The sequence below is a fragment of the Triticum aestivum genome, chromosome 6D (genome assembly GCF_018294505.1).
Source record: "Triticum aestivum cultivar Chinese Spring chromosome 6D, IWGSC CS RefSeq v2.1, whole genome shotgun sequence".
NCBI classification, from domain to species: Eukaryota; Viridiplantae; Streptophyta; class Magnoliopsida; order Poales; family Poaceae; genus Triticum; species Triticum aestivum.
Genome location: NC_057811.1, coordinates 267902362 through 267924797, shown reverse-complemented (window position 1 = coordinate 267924797; position 22436 = coordinate 267902362). Strand labels below are relative to the sequence as shown.

The 22436-nt window shown below is 47.6% G+C and overlaps 1 long non-coding RNA gene and 1 other non-coding gene across 2 annotated transcripts; one reads left to right on the top strand and one right to left on the bottom strand.

The window, feature by feature from the left end:
• Positions 1-15447: 15447 nt before the first annotated feature.
• Positions 15448-20804, bottom strand: LOC123144611 (uncharacterized). The gene is made up of 2 exons (XR_006471763.1): positions 17702-20804; positions 15448-16525 (listed from the first exon to the last, which is right to left on the bottom strand). It is a non-coding gene; the product is annotated as an uncharacterized lncRNA (long non-coding RNA).
• On the top strand, positions 18783-18893 carry LOC123146526 (small nucleolar RNA R71). Its single transcript, XR_006472780.1, has one exon. It is a non-coding gene; the product is annotated as a small nucleolar RNA R71 (small nucleolar RNA).
• Positions 20805-22436: the final 1632 nt, after the last annotated feature.

Below are 22436 nucleotides of genomic sequence, written 5' to 3'. Positions count from 1 at the left end.
GTAGCAACATTCAGTTGCGCCCGACACTGCTCCAGCTCTTGGGCTAGCAGAACATTCTTCTCGGTAAGGACCTGGTTACACAACGATCCTTAAATCAGTTGTACCAAATGCTTTCAGTCTCGGGGGCTACGGGCATATGGTTATCCTTTTCGGACGAAGAAAAAACTTACCTGCACATCTGTCAAATATTGCTTTGTGGCTTTTCTAAGCCCATCTCGAGCAGCTTGGATGTATGCGTCAGCCGAGCTGAAGGCATTGAATGCCTCTTCCGAGAACTTGGGGTCTCGTAGGACAGCCCTGCAGCGCTGATGATTCATGGCGCTCTCTACTTCCGAGTTGGTAACAGACATGTCTTCCGAACCCTCGGCCGAAGGACAGTCCGGCGTTGCCCCCATAGCGGCCCCCACCTCTTCGGTGGGATCTAAATCCCGGTTGTTGGGAGTGCGACCGGCTGAATCCCCGGACATAGTCCGGTGAACCTTTTTCCTGATACAGGACCAACATAACAATCACGGTTGGGTACGACTGCCACAGCATACCTTTAAATCCATACCTCTTCGACGAAGGGCCGGCCTGGTCTCTGCCAACCTTCCTTTTCGAGGCCTTGCTCGGCGCGGGAGTTGTTCTTCTTGGAGTCATCCCCGGCGTAGCATGACGCGCCGAACGCCTCCCCTTTGAAGCATGAGATAGTGCGGTGGGTGAGGCAGCGCGAGGAAACTCTTTCAAGGGGCGTTTCTGCTGATTACTTACGTGGGAAGCTGGAAGAAGACCGGGATAATCTGCGATGATGGCCACTTCTGTGCCATCATAGCTCGCCTGGTAAAACACCCCTTCCGCGAGTACCACGAATATGTCCGGGTCCTCTTCGAACCCAGGATCAAGCTCCCGGTTGTGGCTCTCCAGCTGTGGGGCAGGGCTATTAAGCCCCTCGGTTACCTTCTGCCAGTGTTGTTTCAAAATAAGACGGATTGGGGATTCGTTAAAAATGGCCATGAGAACGTAGTGAATAAACGCAAAGGGGTTGGGACTTACCCAGTTGGGAGGGTTGTACATGGAGTACCCCTCTCTGCGATTGATGCGGAGAAATTCTTCTTCCTCCCCTTTAAACAGCTCGGCCAGTATCTTGGCTAGAGCGGCAGGAGTGTTCGGACCTTTCCGACCATAACGGGAGGCGTCGTCCTCCCCGTTGTAGTGCCACATCAAGAGCCCTCTGTATTGAAGTGGCTGAACCCCTCGTACTATGGAGGTCGCCATTACCTCTACTATTGTAAAGCCGGACTGGGCAAGCATTTTTATCTTGCCCAGGAGCTGACGAACCTCCACACTATCCTCTTCTTGAAGGCTTTGGGGGCGCTAGCTGTGACGTTTCCTCAACAGAACACTTACAAATTCTGGGAGACCCTTTCGAACTGGGTCGGGAAGCGCAACGTCCTTAATATAGAACCATTCGGAAGGCCATTCTTCAGATGCTTTCCTTGGTGTGCCGGACAGATATCCGGTATCGGCGATGCGCCATACTTCGGCTCCACCCACTTCAAATATTGACCCCTCATGGTTGTGCGGGACAAGACAGAACAACTTCCTCCAAAGCTCAAAATGGGCCTCAATGCCCAGAAATAATTCGAATAAAGCGACATAACGCGCAATGTGCAGAATGGAGGCGGGGGTGAAGTTGTGCAGCTGAAGGCCATAATATTCCAGCAACACTCGGAGGAATGGATGGATTGGAAATCCGACGCCTCTTAGCAGATAGGGGACAAAACACACTCGCTCCCCCCGGATGGATTGGGGAAGTTCTCTGCTTGAGTCTCACCATTAAAGGAGGTCAGCCCCGCTCGGACAGGGACCAGATCTGCAGGGGAAGAAATCCCTGCATTTGCAGCTTCGCTAATTGACTGTGGGACACAGAACACCTCTCCCACTCGCCTTTCTCTGGGCCAGAACGGGAGGAGGAGCTGGGAACGCTAACCATGGTGGAATGGTTTCTCCTAGCTGTCTCCGGGGGTCTTTCTCTGCGTGGTGCCGAATGGGTCTAAGATCCAATCTCTTTAAATAGGCGCTCTTCCTTGCATGGATGGGGTACTATTTGCAAAAATACCCTGACCTTTCACATTCGCTCGACACGTGGATCATGAAGTTATTTAACGCGCAGAAGCCGAGGGGAGCAACATTGATCAACGGCCGAATATATCACTTGGAGGTCATCGGAGGAGGAACCCGCCTTGCAATGCCGAAGACAATTTGTGTGCCGAACACTTTGTTATTGAAGACTGGTTCGGGGGCTACTGAGGGAGTCCTGGACTAAGGGGTCCTCGGGCGTCCGGCCTGTTATCCATGGGCCGGACTGGTGGGCTGTGAAGACATGAAGGCCGAAGACTCTACCCGTGTCTAGATTGGACTCTCCTTAGCGTGGAAGGCAAGCTTGGCGACCAACTATGAAGACTCCTTCTTATGTAACCGACTCTATGTAACCCTATATCCCTCCGGTGTCTATATAAACCGGAGGGCGTAGTCCGGATAGCATATATTCATTACCATAGTCATACAGGCTAGACTTCTAGGGTTTAGCCATTACGATCTGGTGGTAGATCAACTCTTGTAATACTCATATTCATCAAGATCAATCAAGCAGGAAGTAGGGTATTACCTCCATAGAGAGGGCCCGAACCTGGGTAAACATCGTGTCCCCCGTCTCCTGCTACCATCGATCCTAGACGCATAGTTCGGGACCCCCTACCCGAGATCCGCTGGTTTTGACACCGACACCAGGTGCGGGTGCTGATCCTGACGCGACACCGCTTGAGGCGCCACTCCCCTAAGGCCCTGTGCGCGGCAGATGCTTTTTCTTCTTGGGGATGGCCTCAGGAGGGTACTCGCCCTTGCTGTCGGGGTCTTCGATTGCTGCAGCTTGGAAGGCACGCTCGAGGGAGCACACCGCATCTCTTTCTGCACAGGGGACTGTGATGATTCCGCCGCTTCCTGGCATCTTGAGGACGTTGTAGCCGTGGTGGGTCACCGCCATGAACTTGGCCAGGGCTAGATACACGAGGATGGCATTGTATGGCAGACGGGTGAGGGCGACGTCGAAGTCGATGAGCTCGGTGCGGTAGTTGTCGTGTTGTCCGAAGGTGACTAGGAGGCGGACATGTCCTATCAGGGTGGTGGAGCTGTTGGTCACTCCTGAGAAAGGCTTGGTAGGCTGAAGCTGATCGTAAGGCACTTGAAGGTTGTCGAACATCTCGACAGACAGGACGTTACGCCCTGCACCTCCGTCGATGAGAGTCTTGGTGACTTGCATGTTGCTGATGACGGGTGAACAGAGCATCGGGAGAGCGCCAGCTGTGGCCGCGCACTTGAGCTGGTCTGCCGAGCTGAAGGTAATAACGCACTTGGACCACCTGAGCGGGCGTGTGGCCTCGAGCTTGGGGAGGACTGCGTTCACCTCGCGAGCAAACTGCTTGAAGATACGTTGTGAGGCTGGGGCTTGAGCTCCGCCCAGGATGCAGGCGATAGCACGCGGCTCCTGGAAGCCCCCAGCCCCCTCGTCTTGATGGTGATCGTCGTTCCTTCTTGGTGGTGGTGGCAGCGGAGGGAGCCCAGCATTGCCCTGAGGACGGTCCTCACGAGGCTGATCCCTCCAGGCACCCTTGCGAGGCTGATCCTGCCAGCGGTCCTCACGAGGCCGGTCGCGCCACTCCTAGCGTGGGCCCCGGTCGTCCCAGCGTCCTCCACCATGTCCTCCTCCTCGGCCGTAGCCTCAGTCGTCGCGCTCGGGGCATCGACTGAAGCATCCGTCGCGAATGGCCCTGAGCTCTTGACAATCGTTGTGTTGTGGCTGTGCATGTTGTGGAAGGCGCGGAACGACCGACTGCTCTTGGATGACTCAGGCTGGTCCCTGCCACGCTTTGTGTCCAGCTCCACCGCGAGCATGGTGACTCCCTTGCACTTCACGTCCTTGGCCTTGGCTTTCTTCTCCTCCAGGTCGGCAGCCGGGAGCTCGAGGAGGGAAAGGCACCCTTCCTCAGCCCTTGCGCACTTGGTCGCCAGGTTGAACAGCTCCAGGGATGTGCACAGCTCCTCCTGGATGGCGAGCTCCTCCTTCATCTTGACGTCGCGGACGCCATCGGAGAACGCAGAAATGATGGCCTCGTCTGTCACCTTGGAGATCTTGAGACGAATGTTGTTGAAGTGCTGGATGTACTTCTGGAGGGTCTGCCCTGGCTGCTGCTTGACGCGGCGCAGGTCACCCGCGGCCGGAGGGCGGTCGCGAGTGCCCTGGAAGTTGGCGACGAAGCGGTCGCGCATCTCACTCCAGGAGGAGATCGAGCCGGGAGGCAAGTTCAGGAGCCACGAGCGTGCGCCATCCTTGAGAGCCATGGGGAACCAGTTCGCCATGACTTTTTCGTCTCCGTTGGCCGCCTTGATGCTCAGCTCGTAGAGCTGCAGGAACTCCGCGGGGTCGGGGGTGCCTTCATAGCACAGAGGCATGTCTGGCTTGAACTTGCTCAGCCAGGCAACGCTACGCAGCTCGGGGGTGAAGCGCAGCAGCCCGTGGTGGCCACTGGGACCCTTTGCTGATGCGGAGCCTGGCCTTGATGCCCTCGCACCGCCATCACACGCGGCACACGGTCTTGTTGTAGCGGCGCCGGGAGCGCAGGAGCATTTTCTTGTGGACGAGGGACATCTTGGCAGCTTCCTTCTTCGCGCACGGGCGCCCGACGCGGTGGATCACGCCCGGGGGGCGCACGCCTTGGCGCCAGGGCGCCGTCTTGGGGCAGAGGTGGTGGAGTCTCTCCATGAGCCACGTCACCTGCAGCTAGCGGAGGGCGAGGCAGCGAGAGGGACGGCACATGGGAGCCCCCCTGCAGCGCTGACAAGCTCGGCGATGCAGTCGAGCCAGTCCTCGTAGAGGTCGTCGATGGGGCGGTAGCGCAGGAGTTCGTGCGCCATGCACAGCGCGCCCTGCGCGTCCGTGGGAGCGCGACAGGCGTGAGACGACGAGCCGGCCGGGGTCAGCGATGGAGTGGCGGTGTGGCCGTCTCGCCGCACCGAGGGGTGCAGCGAGGATGCTTGCTGATCATTCCCCGCCGGGCCGGTGGCGGCGTTGGTGGCAGGCGACGGAGAACGACGGGGTGGCCCGCTAACAAGAGCCGTCTGAGCAACACGGGCGGCGAGGGCGGCCCGACGCTCAGTGTGAGCTCGGTGAGCGTCCGCCATGGAGACGACGAAGAGACGGGACACAGATCAATGGAAGGAAAGCTCCGGCGCACCCCTACCTGGCGCGCCAAATGTCGGATCTCGGGTTCTGGCAAAACCCTCAAGGTTCGAACACTGGGGTGCGCGCGAAGATCTTCCCCTACCAAATCACGCCCTTAGCCTCTCTGGGATCTCTAAGCTTAGCTCGACGAACTCGCAACAGAAGAGACACAAGATTTATACTGGTTTGGGCCACCGTTGTGGTGTAATACCCTACTCCAGTGTGGTGTGGTGGATTGCCTCTCGGGCTGAGGATGAACAGTACAAGGGGAAGAACAGCCTCCTGAGGTGAGGTGTTCTTGTGCTTGGTGGGTGTGAGGATGGGCTGGATCTAGTCCAAGATGAGATGCCCCTACTGTGTTGGCTAGCCCTACTTATAAAGGCCCTGGTCCTCTCCCCCAAATATTGAGCGGGAAGGGAGCCAACAACGGCCAATTTGAAAGGGGACATCTAGTACAAGCTATCCTGACTAAAGGTGGTCTTCGCCTGCCAAAGGCTCTGGTGGTGACGCCGGCTTGGGCTCAACGGTGACCTCCATCTTGCCGTCCTGCTGGTCGTGGTCTTGTTGCACCGATATGGAAACCTTTGTCTGAGGCCTCGGTACTCCTCGCATGCGCTTGCCTCCTTAGCACCGAAGAGGAAGCAAGGACACTGTGCGCGCTGGCGCCCGCCTGGTCTCGATCGTCATGGCTCACGTCATGAGAACCTCGCGAGGATTGCCTTGCCTTGATCTCTCCGCCCCTCGCGAGCCTGGTGAGGCCGCTCCTGAGGAGGTCTTGTGTCGTCTGCCTCGCGAGGCTTGGCCCCTCGCGAGGGTCTCGAGTGCTTGTTGGTGAAGATGGGCCGTACGGGCCCGCTCGCAGAGCCATGCCATGGGCCGCAGGCAGGCAAGTCTGGGGACCCCCATTCCCAGAAGCCGACAGTTGCCACGTGCAATACATAATCTGACATTCCATCATGTTCGTTGAATCACAATCGTCTCCGCTTAAGGACGTCCGATAAAAATCCTCTGCATGCGGTTATTTCCATTCACTTATATAAACCGCACCAGTCCCTTCGTCCACCTTTACTCTCGTTCTCCTCGCCTGGACTCACCCGAAACCCTCGCCACAGCGCTCCACCTTGAGCTCGACGCCGACGACCCCTTCGCTGCTTAACTGCCGGAAAGAGGTCACCGGAGTCCCTTCACGCCGCCGTGGGACATCTTCTCCCCCGCGCCGCCATAGTTGCTGCATGTCACCAGCCAAGGGAACGTTTTGTTCGAAATCGGACCCCATCCCTCATGATTTGAGTTCGTCCATGGTTATTTAGCTCCGATTCTACCGCATGTCTTAGATCTAGGTTTTTACCCTTCTAGTGCGGATGTGGTCTGTAGTTGTTCCTCGCATCCGAATGTTTCAGATCTAGGGTTTGGGTTATCTTTCACTCAAATGATATGCCTAGCTCGTTGTCTAGTATTTTCTTCGGACCTACTAGCTCGATCTATTTATTTCATTCAGCTGGACCATTTCTCAAAGTCTGTATCTGATTCTTCCTCAAAATGCTATTTGTTCAGAAAAACTTTCGCTGAGAGCATTTGTGACCCTGTCCCCATTTTCCCTTGTACCTACTCTTATTCACAGGTGTATGCATTCTATTGAGGATTCTACCAGACCGCCCAGTATGGCTGACGAAGAAGAGGTATTCATGGGCATAGCACATGAATCCAAAGCACCAAATGCAAAGGGCCCAATGGTAGGCCCATCTAGCAGCAAGAGAAAGAGATCTGAACCTAATGCAAATGAGAAAGAGGCTGATGCTCTGAAGAAAAGGAAAGGTGGCAGGCAACCCTACACCAATTCAGCTCAGTATATATCTCATGAGGATTACAACACAGTTCCTAGCGAAGATTCAACACAGAGACGAAGGAGTGTGCAAAAGATTCGGCGTCACTGGGTACGGAAGTGGTTTTTCTACAAAATGATTCATCCTCGATAAGCCAAGAACTTTGCCTTCCATCCCCTTGGGGTGATTGTCGTGAAATTGGACTCATCCGGGCAGGTGAGCCCCAGGAAAGTCCTCTACCACCTCCAGAAGCTCATGAGTCATATCTCAAAACACCTGACTCACACCTCGAAGAAAAGTCCAAGCGCATCAAGAACGCTGAAAAGGGAGCCAAGAAGGCTGAAAAGGACCAAGCAAGAGAAGAAGTAAATCGTCATCTCATCAAATCAGACATCGAAAAGAAGAAGGCTGAAGCAAAATTAGAAGGGCGCTCAAAGCACAAACATGATCCCAGATATGCAACTTTGAAGAAAAAGAGTGCATCGAGGAAAAGGCCTGCTAAACCAGCTGAACCTGAAAGCAATTCTTCTGGTCAAGATGATCCTCCGCTCACTAGAGAAGAAATTGACGCAACTCCCTCCGAAGAAGTGAATGTCACTACATCCACTGTTTTGCCTGATCTTCGAGCAAGTGTTGTCCCGGCTGCACATCCGAAGGAGAATACGTTGAAGAGAAAGACCCCTCCAACTACTGTCACAATGGTTGATAAAGTTAACACAACTCCTCATCCTGATGCAATTGATCTGCACAATTTGGTAGTTGATGCCCCTGTAGGCGCTACTAAGCCAGGAGAAAAACTCCTGAAGAAAAAGGTGAAGCAAATCAAAGCTCCTTCTGCAGAGCAGAATGCTCCAAGGGCTAAAGTTGTGAAAGAAAAGGCTGTTGAATTTGCTCCAAAGTTAACTCAAACATTGGAATCTTTGCCTCCGACCGACCAAAATGTGGCATGGATTGCTCCTGCTGCACAAGCCCAAGATGATTCTGATGCACCGCATTCTTTCAATCATGTGTTCATCATGGAGCTGCTAGACAGATTTGTAGAAGACTTGTTTGATGGAGAAGTGTAATCTTTGCCCATTCCCTCTGAAGTAACAACTCAAGCGTCTTATCTAGTGCAGGACATGAGAAATGATTCTGTTGAGATCAATGACCTCATTGCCCATCTCGCCGAGCTTGACAACCATATGAAACATACAAAATCCAAGTTTTTCATCAAGCAACTTGAAGAATCTTATGTGGATGTCAATAAGGCTTTGACTATTCTTCGGCATAGAAGATTGGGATTTCATTCAGATCTAGATCAAATTGTTCACAAGATCTGCCTCGACCATCAAGCCCAAGTCACTGGCTACAATGATCTTGTCAAAGGGCACATTGATCCGTCGAAGCAAAAGAAGAAAAAGAAGATAGCGAAGACGAATGCTCCTCCTCCTCTAGACGCTGAGACAAGAAAGAAAATTCTCCTGAATGAGCAATTCCTTCGCCGACTCTTGAACTAGTTGCAGATGCAACTAATTCACCAAGGCCAACTGAAACAGTGCCTGTGGCCTCGCAAGCTCATGAAGAGATTCCTTCTCAGCACCAAGCTTGAGAAGAAGGTGAAAACCCTCAGTCTGAACGACAAGCTTCTCCTGCCCATGTTGAACCAGATGAATCGGTCCCTCCCTCTGCTCCTCAAACGACTCCTGAAGAAAATCCTCAACGGTCGTCCCTAGTGGCTAATGAAGATTCAGTGCCTGATTCAGCACCTGAACAAGTGTCTAATCCCTCTCCTCTGAGAATCTCACTCAATACTGCACGAAAAACTTTAGATGTTGATCCTTCTGTAGCAAAATTAGCTTCTGCTCATCACTCAAACTCAGTCATTTATGGTGATGGCGTCATTTTCGTTGAGGATGAACTTAAATACCCTTACCATCGCAAGCAACTGTCGTTGTTCTCCATCGGCGTTGGCGTCAAAGGAACACTTTTCAATCGGAACACTCATCCAACCTTCTTTCAAGAGAGTCCATACAGCCAGCCCCGCATTTCAGAATCTCCTTGTTTTTGGACTCGGGAACAAGCCATTTATTATTCTCAGATATTATATGATAGCCGCAAGATTTTCCCCCATGAGTCCCCGGATATTGCTGTGATGGAAAATGTCGGCTGCTTTAACCAAGTACTGCAAGACATCGAAGACTTTGGCCTCACGCATGTCTTTGCATATCAGCATCCATGGAATAGGGAGATCATCCTGCAATTTTATGCCACTCTATATATCTCCGGTGATGAATCTGATAGCACAAATGGATCATGGAGTGGATGACCGAAGGGACAAGAATAAAATGCTCTGCAATAGATTTTGTCTCCCACTTTCATTTCCCTCGGTTCGAACATGGCAAGACTGAGATTCGTGTTCATAACATTGACGCAATCTCCGATGAAGATTTCTGATGCACAATGAATGAAGATAAAATCCATGACTACAATGGTCCTCCCTTGCCTGAGCACTTAACATTCGACAATCAGACCTTATATCATATTGTCAGTTATACCTCCGCTGGCTGGGATGAATACAGACAACGCCATTTCTGATGTTCTTCGGAACACCGTCCACGCTATCTCTCAAGGATTTATCTTTGATATCGAAGATATGTTCCTGCGCATACTGATGGATTCAGCTCAGCAGCTGAAAACTATCAAGGTATTTGCGCCCTGGATTTAGAAAGTGGTTGACTATGCAGTGAAGACCGGATATCTAGCAAAAGTCAGTCACAAGAGATTCATTCCTCTAGTTCGTCATACGATAAAAATCATGGAAGATATTTCCTTCGGGAAAGCTCTAGTGTCAAGTCCGCCCGATCACCATAACACTTTCAACGGGCCTCGGCTACCTCAGCGTGATCATCAACTGAACACACAACCTCCTTCACATCTTGAAGTGAGTTTCGCACCCAACAATTGCTGCCGAAGCATATGGCTGAGGATCGCCAAGAGAAAGAGCATATGGCTGCTGAACTAAATGCAATGCACAACCGAACAAAAGTTGTGCACATGATCACAACACAAAACAAAGACGTGTCATTGGAAATTGCTTCAGAAATTTTCTCCAAGAAGCAATTGAGCAACTCTCATCTCAAAGAACTCTATGAGTATATTGATCAAGGTTTCTCAGCTGAAGATTTTCAAGATCGGATCACTCCGCCTATGCCAACTTGTGAACCAACAACGAATTTACTTTGGATTCAGCTGCGCAAATTGCTCGACGAGTCAAAAGCAACCTTGCCCACTGAAAAACCTGCTGAAGGAAACACTCTGTCTCACAAGAATCAACATGCTAATCCCAATGTGCCTTCGTCTTGAAGCATCTGCTGCTGCTGTTGATGATGAAGATGTACCAGCCACCTCCAAATCAGAAACCTCTTAGGGCAGTTCTTTGGGCGATGCCTCAGAGTGAATCATTCGTCTTTTTCGCACTCATGTCATTTGTCACCTTTTTGACACTAGTTGACAAAAATGGGGAGAATCACATCGAGAATTTCAATAGATTTGCTCTATTAGATTTGGTCTCCGTGTTTATTTGATCTATCTTTTGAGACTATTTATGCCACTTTATTTGCTCTGATGTAAAACTTCTGATATGGGCTGTAATATTAGTAACCCCACCTGCTGCACTATATTCTCTCGAAGTATTTGTTTTGCAGGTGGAATAATTGACAGAAGTTATAAATGATTGCACTATATTCTTGTCAGATTAATTATCATCAGTGTGAATCATCACCTCGAATGATTGAAAATTCCTTCACTTACTTTAATGAATTGCAAGGAATCTCACTGTATATCAATTAAACCTGCATACATCTAGGGGGAGTACATTTCATCATCGATCCAAGTAACGCAAGTTCACTCTTGTTTGATTTACATTTCACTTATCTATCTTCACTTTGATGATTATATGTTTTTTCAACAACCGTCCATAAAGGGGGAGATTGTTGGTGCAATGATAGGCCCCTTATGTTTTGGAGTTTGTTGACATAAACAGTATGGGATTTATGTGTTTGCTAGTGCACACAGAGTAACAAGTCCCAGAAGTATCAAGGAGTTTAATGCAAACGGCGAAGATAATCTCCCTGCCATGCAGCGAAGGTTATCAGGAAGATGAAGCTAACAAGAGTGAACACTAAAAATTGCTGAAGTACAAGCAATTGGTTCGGTCTCTGTTTGAAGCAAATGACTGCGCTCGAGGAAGAATGAAGACGAGATTAAGACGTAGCATTTGTTCGGTTCTTCTTCTTCTTTCTTTGAGTCATAGGACCACCGTACTATTAAGCGGGGTGTAGCGTTTGAAGTTTTGATTCTCTGATGCTAAACACAAATCCTATGAAAGTTGTGAGAGAAATATCTTTGTGCTCCAAGCAAATACTTGCCAGCAAGAGACTGTGATCTTCTTCGCTGCGAGAGATTTGCCTCTGACCAAGGAGTTAGCATAACTTGTTCCTCAAGTAATGTTACCATTGCTCCACAATCTGACCCTTGTGAACGTGTCGGTTGGCCATTGGCTGGACCTCATGTCCAAAATGGTCATTTCTCATCAGGGAAGGATGGGGCTATAAATAACCATCCACGTTGGCTTTGTCTGGTGGTTGCTCTGTTTTGATTCTGAAAAGATTGTTGAGCAACCCATTCTCTGAGCGATTTGAGTTTAAAATCCACCAAAAGTAAAACCCTAGAGCCGAAGAATTAGATAGTGGTTCAGCATCACTGGAATCTAAGTTTATTACGCTCCGCCTATTACTCTTGAGAGCTGCAAACTCTCTAGACTTCTTCAAAGACCAAGAGTGGTTGTGGTTCTCGAAGAAGAAGTCTGTAAAGGTTCAGAGATCGCCTTCAAGTATCTACCATGAGTAATCGGCATCGGTCGACGAATCGATTGTTGAGGAGAATAGGGTGAAGAGAGTTTATCTTTCATGTTAAGTCACAGCCCCACCAACCAGACGTAGTCCTTGTGCAGAAGGACGAACTGGTCGAACAAATACCGTGTCGTCATCCAGCATTTTCGGTTATCTCTGTCACTCATGTTTACCTTCGGTGGTTTTCATTCATATGTATCTCATCGATGCCTATCTTAGTTTCCTTTCGATACTCTATTTTAGTTCACTATAGTGTGTTTTTCATTCGTTCCGCTGCTGGGTTCTGAGGGATTTAAGTTTTCCGACGAAAATTTAAAGCTCCCATTCACCCCCCTTCTAGTAGACATACTTCATTCTTAAAAATAAGATACCCCATTGTCACCAAGGGTATTCACACAAGACACACATCAAGTGCTCTCAAATCCATTGATCGATTTTATGTATAGTGGGGTTTTTACGCCCAAAACTACGAATGTCGTGTTCTCCACAGGGACTAGGCAACGACAACAATGCTCAGCTAAAGCTAGGCGACAGAATTTTAAGAGAGGATTGCAAGAAAATAATAACCTGAACTAGCCAGGGTTGACGACAAAGAAAGCGTAAACAACAAGGGGAAATTTAGATTTTACTAATTGTCTTTTTGGTATTTTTGTTTGTAACATCCCAAATTTTCAATTTGGTATGTTATACATAGATCATTATTGCATATCATGTTTTATTGCATTTTGACAAATCCTCGATAAATCCTAAGCAACTCAAGGACCCTCGGAGAGAGTTGGGGATTTTCTAAAATTTTCATATTTGATTTTCATCAAAAAATAAGACGAGGATTTTGGTTTTAATTATTTTCTCTCCGGAAAAATATTTCATTCTAAAAATAAACGTGAGGAGAAAATATGACTTCTCCAAAACAGTTGAAATACTGGAGAAAAAATTTTAAAATCATTTATTGGAATTATTTGGATTTTATTTGCTATTTTTATTGCATTAAAAATATTGCATGTTTTCAAAATATTTATTTTGTGTTAAAAAAATGTTCACCCTATCCTAGATTTTCTAACTAGACGGGGAAAATTATTTTATATTTTTCTGATTTTTATTTATTTTTCTGTGAATTATTTTCCGCGGAACGTTTTAAAAAAAAACTGCGCGCGCGCCCGCGCTGGGCCGAGCCCAGGCCGCCGGCCCACCCCGCGCCCCTCTCCTCTCCGCGCACGGCCGCCGCCGTCGCCGTGTCCGCCGTGGACACGGGAGCCGCCTCCCGCACGGCTTGCCCCCTCCCCAAGCCACCGGAAGCCCCCCCTCCCTCCTATAAATACCCCCCTCTCTCTCTCCCTCACCTCGCCCGCCGCCGCCGCCGCACTCACCTCGCCCGCCGCCGCCGGAGCCGAGCCGAGCCGCCGCCGTTCGCCGCGGAACCCCGCCGCCTCGCCGCCCCTCGCCTTCCCCCTCGAGCCCCGCACCCCCGCCGCACCCGCCGCCCCCGCCGGAGCCCCGCCGGAGCCGCCCCGACGAGGTAGACCTCGATGCCGTTCGGTTTGCCGGTTTTCTTCTAAAAAAAACCCTAGGTCGGTTTTTTTCGGTTTTATTATTTTGCGAGCGTTCACCGAACCGTTCGTTTTAACGAACACGTTCGTCGATTTTTCTCTGTTAACGAACGTCCGTTCTTTAAGCGTTCGACCGTTTTTCTTTTTCGTCGGATTTTTCTGCGATTATCTCAGATTCGATTTCTGATCGAATCTTCGTTTCTGTTTAACTTCTCGCTCGTTTATCGGAATCAGGCGATTCAAGCGCCTAGAGTTTCGTCTCAAAATTCTCTTTTCGTTTAACCTACTCAAACAAGTTTTTGCTACAGTAAAATTTGACCTAGATCCAGATTAGTAAACGAAGCTTCTTTCTTTCGCCGTTTGACTTCGTTGCTTCGTTCGAGTTGATTCTTTTTGTAAACCGGAGTTCTTAAGTTAAACTTTCTGGTTGGATCTTTCATTCGAGTTTTACCTGTGCATTAGATGAGTACTGATTGTATGCTTGTTTGTTTGCGATAGAGTACCCGGAGTGTGCCGCTTGTTACTTCGACTCGTTAGGTTTTGCGGATCATCAGCAAGGCAAGTAACACTTTGATCATACTTTCCATACCCAGTTTTTATTGCATTAGATCTATTCCTCAAACATTACATGATTAGGATCTAATTAAACTGTGGGTTCTGGGAAGTAGTTGAGGTAGTACCTATTACCTGTTTTTCTTATCAAACCCTTGGGAGTTACTTCTACGTTGCTATTATCTTGCCATGCTATGCTCGTAGACATGGATTTGGGTTTGAGAGATATTCATGACAGATGTGAGACTGTTAATAATGGTTTACCTAAGGTGGCAACTAAAACTCACATCTGGGTGGATTGAGGCACCTGGAGAACCCAGTGTTGTCTGATTTTATAAGGTCCGCCACCCAGGCTCAAAGGGATCATAAGATTATTCATGCTAGAAACTTCCGTGTGCAGCCACAAGCTATTATGGGCTCTAGCATAGTTGAGTAGGTTACATGATCTCTTGAAGAGGTGGGCTAGCAGATGTAGGGGAAAGTAGGTGTACCGGTCCACCCGGAGTAAAGAGTGATTGTTTCTGAAAGACTGTGTCTCGGTCATTCGTTTCTCAAACATCATGCAGTGCGAGAATTAAAAACGGAGGCGATCGAGTCTTGTGGGGAAAAGTGCGCAAACCTCTGCAGAGTGTACAAACTAATCATGGTTAGCCGTGTCCCCGGTTATGGACAACTTGAGTATCTAGTACCTGGATTATCATTTGAATCTCATCACTATGTTACTTTTAATTAATTTTGTTGGGTTAATGATGACACTTAATTGGGATTGAGTTGGAGGTACCTTCTCAATGTTTCACAACCACCATGATAGTTAAATAAAATTTATTCCTTTGGAGTAGGATAAAATTGGCTTTTCGCAAAACTGTAACCATAGAGTTTTCCACCAGCCATATATGCATGTAGTATAGCATTATTATTGTTCATTACTCTCTATGTGTTACATTGCCAGCATATCCTATGTGCTGACCCGTTTTCGGGCTGCAACGTTTCATGTTGCAGACTTTTCAGACGACGAGTAAGGTGCCTTAGGTCGTGGTCTTATACTCAGTGATGCCGCTGGAGTTGATGGACTCACTTATCTTCCAAGTCTTCCACTGTTATCGTTGTTAGATGGCCTTAAACCATGTTTATCATACTTAATCTCTTCGGAGATATTCGATGTAATAAGTGTGTGATTGCTACTCTGTTATAAATCCTCCATTTGTACTGTGCGTGTCAGCATTACTGATCCAGGGATGACACTGGTGCACAGCAGCACAGACCATTTGAGGTCTGGTCGCTACATTGTAATGCTTGAGAAGTGCATACATCAATGACAAGAGAAGTGAAAGGACATGACCGTAACATGACAAGGACACATATATAACTATCAAACATAAACAGAGGGAAGAATCATGGTTATATGGCTGAATATAAATGTTTCACAACACAAACTCACACACATATTTTTGTAACACAAGTACTTGAGTAAACACATAAACTTCAAACTAGAACAAATTCACAAGGTTAGATAACATGTATGGCGACTGCCTGACCACAAATACACAACAAGAACACTTCAACTAGTGAGAACGCACAATATGTGATACAATATTTATAAGTATGAAACTGAATCGCTCACAGATTGCAAGCATTTATAAAATCGGAACATTACACAATTCTGAACAGTACACTTAAGTTATAGAAATTTCAGAGAGAGAGAGAGAGAGAGAGAGAGAGAGAGCAGGTTCAGTTGGAGACGAGCAGCGGCAGTAGGGGATTCAAAGAAGAAGTAGGGGAATCAGGGAGAGAGGAGCAGCAGTAGGACAAAGGCGAAGAAGCAGCAGCGGGTGTGAGGAGAGGGCTTCAGCAAGAGGGGGTTAGAGAAAGAAGAAGCAGCAGCGGGGGATTCAGAGAAGAATAGGAGCAGCAGCTAGAGGCGAGGGAAGAAGAGAGGTGGAGGAGCAGCAGCGAGATAGGTGAAGAAGGAGCAGCAAAAAGCAGCAGGGGAGGAAGAAAGAAAGAGCAGCAGCATGGGGGCGTTCACGCGGAGGACCAGGCGCCCGTCTGGTCGGGGCGCGAGGTGCGGCGGTGGAGTGATGGCGCGGTGGTGGAGATGGAGTGGTGGATGGCACAGATGGACAGTGGAGCTGGTGGCGCGCCGCCACGCCGGCCTGGCCGCGGCGGCGGCCGGTGGTGGAAGAAGTGGTGAGGGGGGGAGAGATGGAGATGCCAGGCCCGATTTGGGAATGGAGCAGCGCTAGGGATTTTGATCCCCTCCCCTCCCTGATCTCTCTTTTTTTACTTTGGCCCTCCTCCTTTCTTCTTTCTTCCCAAGTAGATCCCCTCCTTCTTTAGTTTTGGCCCATCTGATTACTTCTTTTTCTTCACGCTTGAGTCCCTCCGTAAATTACAGTAACCACAACTTCTTGACACTCTCCATTATAGAAAGATTTTGGGCCTTTTCGCCCTTTTCTGCAAAACATGGAGGAGTGTTGTAAATGTAACATAATGGGAACATCCGAATATTTCTCGAGTAAATAATGTGAAAATATGATTACAATGTGATGCAAACAGGCTAAAAAGATTATATGAGGAAATGCTCTATCAAGTTCCCCCACACTTATATCTTTGCTTGTCCTCAAGCAAAGGCATATGACAAGAGCAAGAATATGAACAGTGAACTGACTAGAGAAGGTCCTAGTAAAGTAGAACTCCAAACAATGCATGCTTCAGACTTAGTTAGTGAAGATTAATGGTTAGGATGCTACAAAGCAATAGTATACTAGTAGACTCGATCATTTTAAACGTTTACAATGATAAAAGTGGATCAACAAGTTTAAATGCGGATTGTGCCAAAAGGTTCCTAAAGAGAGCATGATCCCGAGAAATACTTGTTACCAGGAACACAACATTGTGGCTAAACTACTTATTGAATTTTGAAGGAAGCACCACCAAAGGAACATACCACCGATCCCGAGAACATGGTATACACCTGGCTCGACCAATTATATAGTTTTTTTGTTTGTCTCCCCAAAGGAACATACCACCGATCCCGGAACATGGTATACACCTGGTTCGACAAATATTGCATTTTTATTTATTTATTACTGTCCAAGCTACCAAATTTCACATGCCACCGATCCAGGGAACATGACATGCTACTGTAGGTAGACTAGACTTATATTCATTATAAGAAACTTTTTTACTTTTCAAATGAACAAAAACAAGAATCATCACTCATCCATGTCTGGTTCACATACTACCGATCCAGGGAACATAGCATGCTAGTCCATAGTGGTAAGTGATTGCTCTGAATGGGAACACATTAGGCACAAACTCAACATCTGACACTTAATGATCTAGGTGTATCAAGGTAAAAGCAGAAAATGATCAAGTTTTCTAGTGTACTAGGGATTTGAGCACTCAAAACTAATAGCTTTCACTACTTTCAGCAAAGCAAGCATCATGTAGATCACTAGTTTACAAGGCATTCAACAATCAATTCACATATTCACATCAAGCACCAATGACAAAGGTAAAATTCAGTGGGACAACATTTAAGAAATGGCTCAAGCAACCCAAATAGCAAGTGATTTCATCATGTATCAATGGATGATAGTTTTCAGAATGGGTCATGAAACAGCTCACCGAGCTTTGATCATGTAGCACTCGCTCGATCACCTAACCAACTGCAGCTCTTCTCCTTTGCTTCCTCATGGATGCTCCAGCTTCGCTCTTCCTCATGTGTGCTCATTGCTTCTCCTCATCACCATGCCATGAATCCACCAGGATCCCATGGGATGTCATCTCGAACTTGGGCAGCCCGCAGTGAATGGTGCACAAGCATAAACCTGAAAGAACACTCGGCAAACAAGCCAATACAAGTGATAGGGACAATGCCCTCTAATTCATCAATAGAGTATCCTATCACATAAGCATATCTATGGAGCATATGATAAATAGATATCATCAATAAATCGCATGGTGCATAGCAGTATCCATGATATGGCATATCTTGTCGAGAAAGCTGAGATCATACCTGAGATAGTTAGGAAGAAGCTTCAGGACTACCTCAATTGAAGATACCAAGTGAGGTGTGGTAGTAGAAATTTCCACCGGACTCGTGTCAACAAGTGAAATAGTAGAGCTTGGCTCCTTAACATCTGAATCCACCTCATCATAATTAACCATGAAGCTCTCCATCTCAGGCTCAAGTGTTGAGGAATCAATGCAGCTAACATCATCGAAGGTGAACTTCTCCATATCTGGCTCTAGAAGCACATGATCAATATCAACTACATGTGACTCCTCAATATCAAAAGCAACTAACTGCAGCTCTGGCTCATCCATGGAAGAATCATCACAATGCAAAACCGAATCTCCAACGCTAGTATCCATATGATCTGTAGCGTGTGTGTCAACTAGAATGGTGTCATCATCATCAAAGATAATCCATGCAAGCTCGATCTTGTCATACTGAGATAGAGGTTCATGCTTCTATGTAAGAATTGGTGGCTGAGGTGTAGTGATTTGTTGCAAGCAAACCAATGAATCGGACGTGGGCTTCTTATTGTACCACTGAAGTTGGTGGAAAGCTATGCTCTCAATCAACAGAAAAGCTTCATCAAGTGTCTTGTTTGTAATAGCTCCACCCGCTGCCATATCGACGTAAGCTCGAGTGTCCGAAGTCAATCCTCTATAGAATATCTGCAGCTCTAACCATCTCTCGAGCCCATGATTAGGACATCTCCTGAATAAGGCTTTGTATCTCTCCCAAGCATCATACAAGCTCTCGCCTTCACGCTGAACGAAATTGAAGATCTCATCTCGAATTGCGGACTGCTTGTGTAGTGGGAAATATTTATCTAAGAAAGCTCGTGATACCTCGTTCCAACCGAATGATCTTGATGGCAAGGATCGATACCAAGCACGAGCATCATCTCGGAGAGAGAATGTGAACAGCATGCACTTGATAGCATCTTCAGGTACTCCAAGGTACTTTACTGTCTCTGAATACTCCATGACTCGGAGCAAGTGCTCATAAGGGTCTTCAGTAGGCAACCCTCCAAACTGATGTTGTTGAACCAAAGCAATAAGACCAGGCTTTAGCTCAAAATTTTCCGCCTCAAAAGACGGCCAAAGTGGCCCTGTGAAATAGCATTGGCTGCTTGGCATCCAAACATCACGAAGAATCGCCATATCTCCACCAAGTGTAACCATCAATCAACCTGTAAATAGTTCAGACTTCCTACGCACACTCATAAATAGTAAATACTAGTCAGAACGTTAGTATCCTAATAAGCCAAAGCAACAGCAAGGGAAAAAATATATAAAAGAAACACAGAAAATGAAATACACGACTAATTAAACACAGAACTAAAATAAACCTAGTCTATAGCTAACATAATCGCTCGACGCTAGTCCCCGGCAACGGCGCCAAAATGATCGATTTTAAGTATAGTGGGGTTTTTACGCCCAAAACTACGAATGTTGTGTTCTCCACAGAGACTAGGCGACGGCAACAATGCTCAGCTAAAGCTAGGCGACAGAATTTTAAGAGAGTATTGCAAGAAAATAATAACCTAAACTAGCCAGGGTTGACGACAAAGAAAGCATAAACAGCAAGGGGAAATTCAGATTTTACTCATTGTCTTTTTGGTATTTTCGTAATGCTTGAGAAGTTAAAATACTAATACGAGCATACATCAATGACAAGAGAAGTGAAAGGACATGAACGTAACATGACAAGGACACATATATAACTATCAAACATGAACAGAGGGAAGAATCACGGTTATATGGCTGAATATAAATGTTTCACAACACAAACTCACACACATATTTTTGTAACACAAGTACTTGAGTAAACACATAAACTTCAAACTAGATTAAATTCACAAGGTTAGATAACATATATGGCGACTGACTGACCACAAATACACAACAAGAACACTTCAACTAGTGAGAACGCAAAATATGTGATACAATATTTATAAGTATGAAACTGAATCGTTCACAGATTTCAAGCATTTAAAAATCGGAACATTACACAATTCTTAAGAGTACACTTAAGTTATAGAAATTTCAGAGAGAGAGAGAGAGAGAGAGAGAGAGAGAGAGAGAGAGACAGAGACAGAGACAGCAGGTTCAGTTGGAGACGAGCAGCAGAAGTAGGGGATTCAGAGAAGAAGTAGGGGAATCAGGGAGAGAGGAGCAGCAGTAGGACCAAGGCGAAGAAGCAGCAGTGGGTGTGAGGAGAGGGCTTCAGCAAGAGGGGGTTAGAGAAAGAAGAAGCAGCAGCGGGGGATTCAGAGAAGAATAGGAGCAGCAGCTAGAGGCGAGGGAAGAAGAGAGGTGGAGGAGCAGCAGCGAGATAGGTGAAGAAGGAGCAGCAGAAAGCAGCAGGGGAGGAAGAAAGAAAGAGCAGCAGCATGGGGGCGTTCACGCGGAGGACCAGGCGCCCGTCTGGTCGGGCGCGCGAGGTGCGGCGGTGGAGTGATGGCGCGGTGGTGGAGATGGAGTGGTGGATGGCACAGATGGACAGTGGAGCTGGTGGCGCGCCGCCACGCCGGCCTGGCCGCGACGACGGCCAGTGGTGGAAGAAGTGGTGAGGGGGGGAGAGATGGAGATGCCAGGCCCGATTTGGGAATGGAGCAGCGCTAGGGATTTTGATCCACTCCCTGATCTGTCTTTTTTTACTTTGGCCCTCCTCCTTTCTTCTTTCTTCCCAAGTAGATCCCCTCCTTCTTTAGTTTTGTCCCCTCTGATTACTTCTTTTTCTTCACGCTTGAGTCCCTCTGTAAATTACAGTAACCACAACTTCTTGACACTCTCCATTATAGAAAGATTTTGGGCCTTTTCGCCCTTTTCTGCAAAACATGGAGGAGTGTTGTAAATGTAACATAATGGGAACATCCGAATATTTCTCGAGTAAATAATGTGAAAATATGATTACAATGTGATGCAAAAAGGCTAAAAATATTATATGAGGAAATGCTCTATCATCCATAAAAGTATTCAATCCGATAAAATGAAATCTCAATGGGAAATCTCAATTCATGGCAACAAGATAGAGAGAGAGAAACACCATATGATCCAACTATATTAACAAAGCCCGTGATACATCAAGATCGTGCCAAATCAAGAACATGAGAGAGAGAGAGAGATTAAACACATATCTACTGGTACAAACCCTCAGCCCCGAGGGTGGACTACTCCCTCCTCATCATGGGGGCCGCAGGGATGATAAAGATGGCCACCGATGATGATTTCCCCCTCCGGCAAGGTGTCGGAACAGGGTCCAGATTGGTTTTCGTGGCTACAGAGGCTTGCGGCGGTGGAACTTATGATCTAGGGTTATTTCTAGGGGGTTTCTGTATTTATGGGATTTTTGGCGTAGGTTTCAGACGAAGATGGGCATCGAGGGGCCCACAAGACACCACCACACAGGCAAGGCACCTGGCGCGCCTTGGTGGGGTTGTGCTCACCTCATTCACCTTCTGGTCCTCCCACGAAGATTCTAGTGCCTCTTTTATTCCAAAAAAAATCGTCAAAGAGTTTTTTTGCATTTGGAGAACTTTTATTTCTGCACAAAAAACAAAACCACGGTAGTTCTGCTGAAAACAGCGTCAGTCCGGGTTAGTTCCATTCAAATCATACCAAAACCATATAAAATTGTTGTAAACATGGCATAAATACTTCATAAATTATAGATACGTTGGAGACGTATCAACTACCTGCAGTGTCACAGTTCCCGTGCAATGAGTTTCGACGCCTAGTATCACACCTTTAAAGGTGGTGGTGCTGGGCTTGATCTCAGATGAGTCAATGCCCATCTTTATGATTGTATCAGCGTAGATTAAATTGAGGCTGCTACCTCCAGCAATGAGGATGCGCGTCAGATGAAATCCATCGACGATTGGGTCCAGGACCAGCGCATCCGATCTGCCATGCCTGATGTCGGTCGGATGGTCTTGTTTGTCAAATTTGATCAGGTAAGCCAACCACGGATTAAACTTCGAGGAGACGGGCTCGAACACATGGACGTCCCGAAGTGCGTGTTTCCTCTCCCGCTTGGGGATGTGAGAGCCGCAGATCATGTTTACGTCCTTCACCTCTTGAGGAAACTGCTTCTGGCCTCCATTATTTGGCCACCGAGGATCATCCTCGTCGTCACTGTGGGGCTGGGCTTTACTATTCCCCTTCATCGCCATATTGCCAACCTGCTTAAAGACCATGCATTTCCTATTATTGTGGTTTGCTGGTTTGTCCGAGGTACCGTGGATTTGGCACGACTTGTCAAGGATCTTGTCTAGCTGGCTGGGTGCATCCTTGTTCCCTTTAATTGGCTTATTTTCTGTCTGAATCTAGGTACATTGAACAA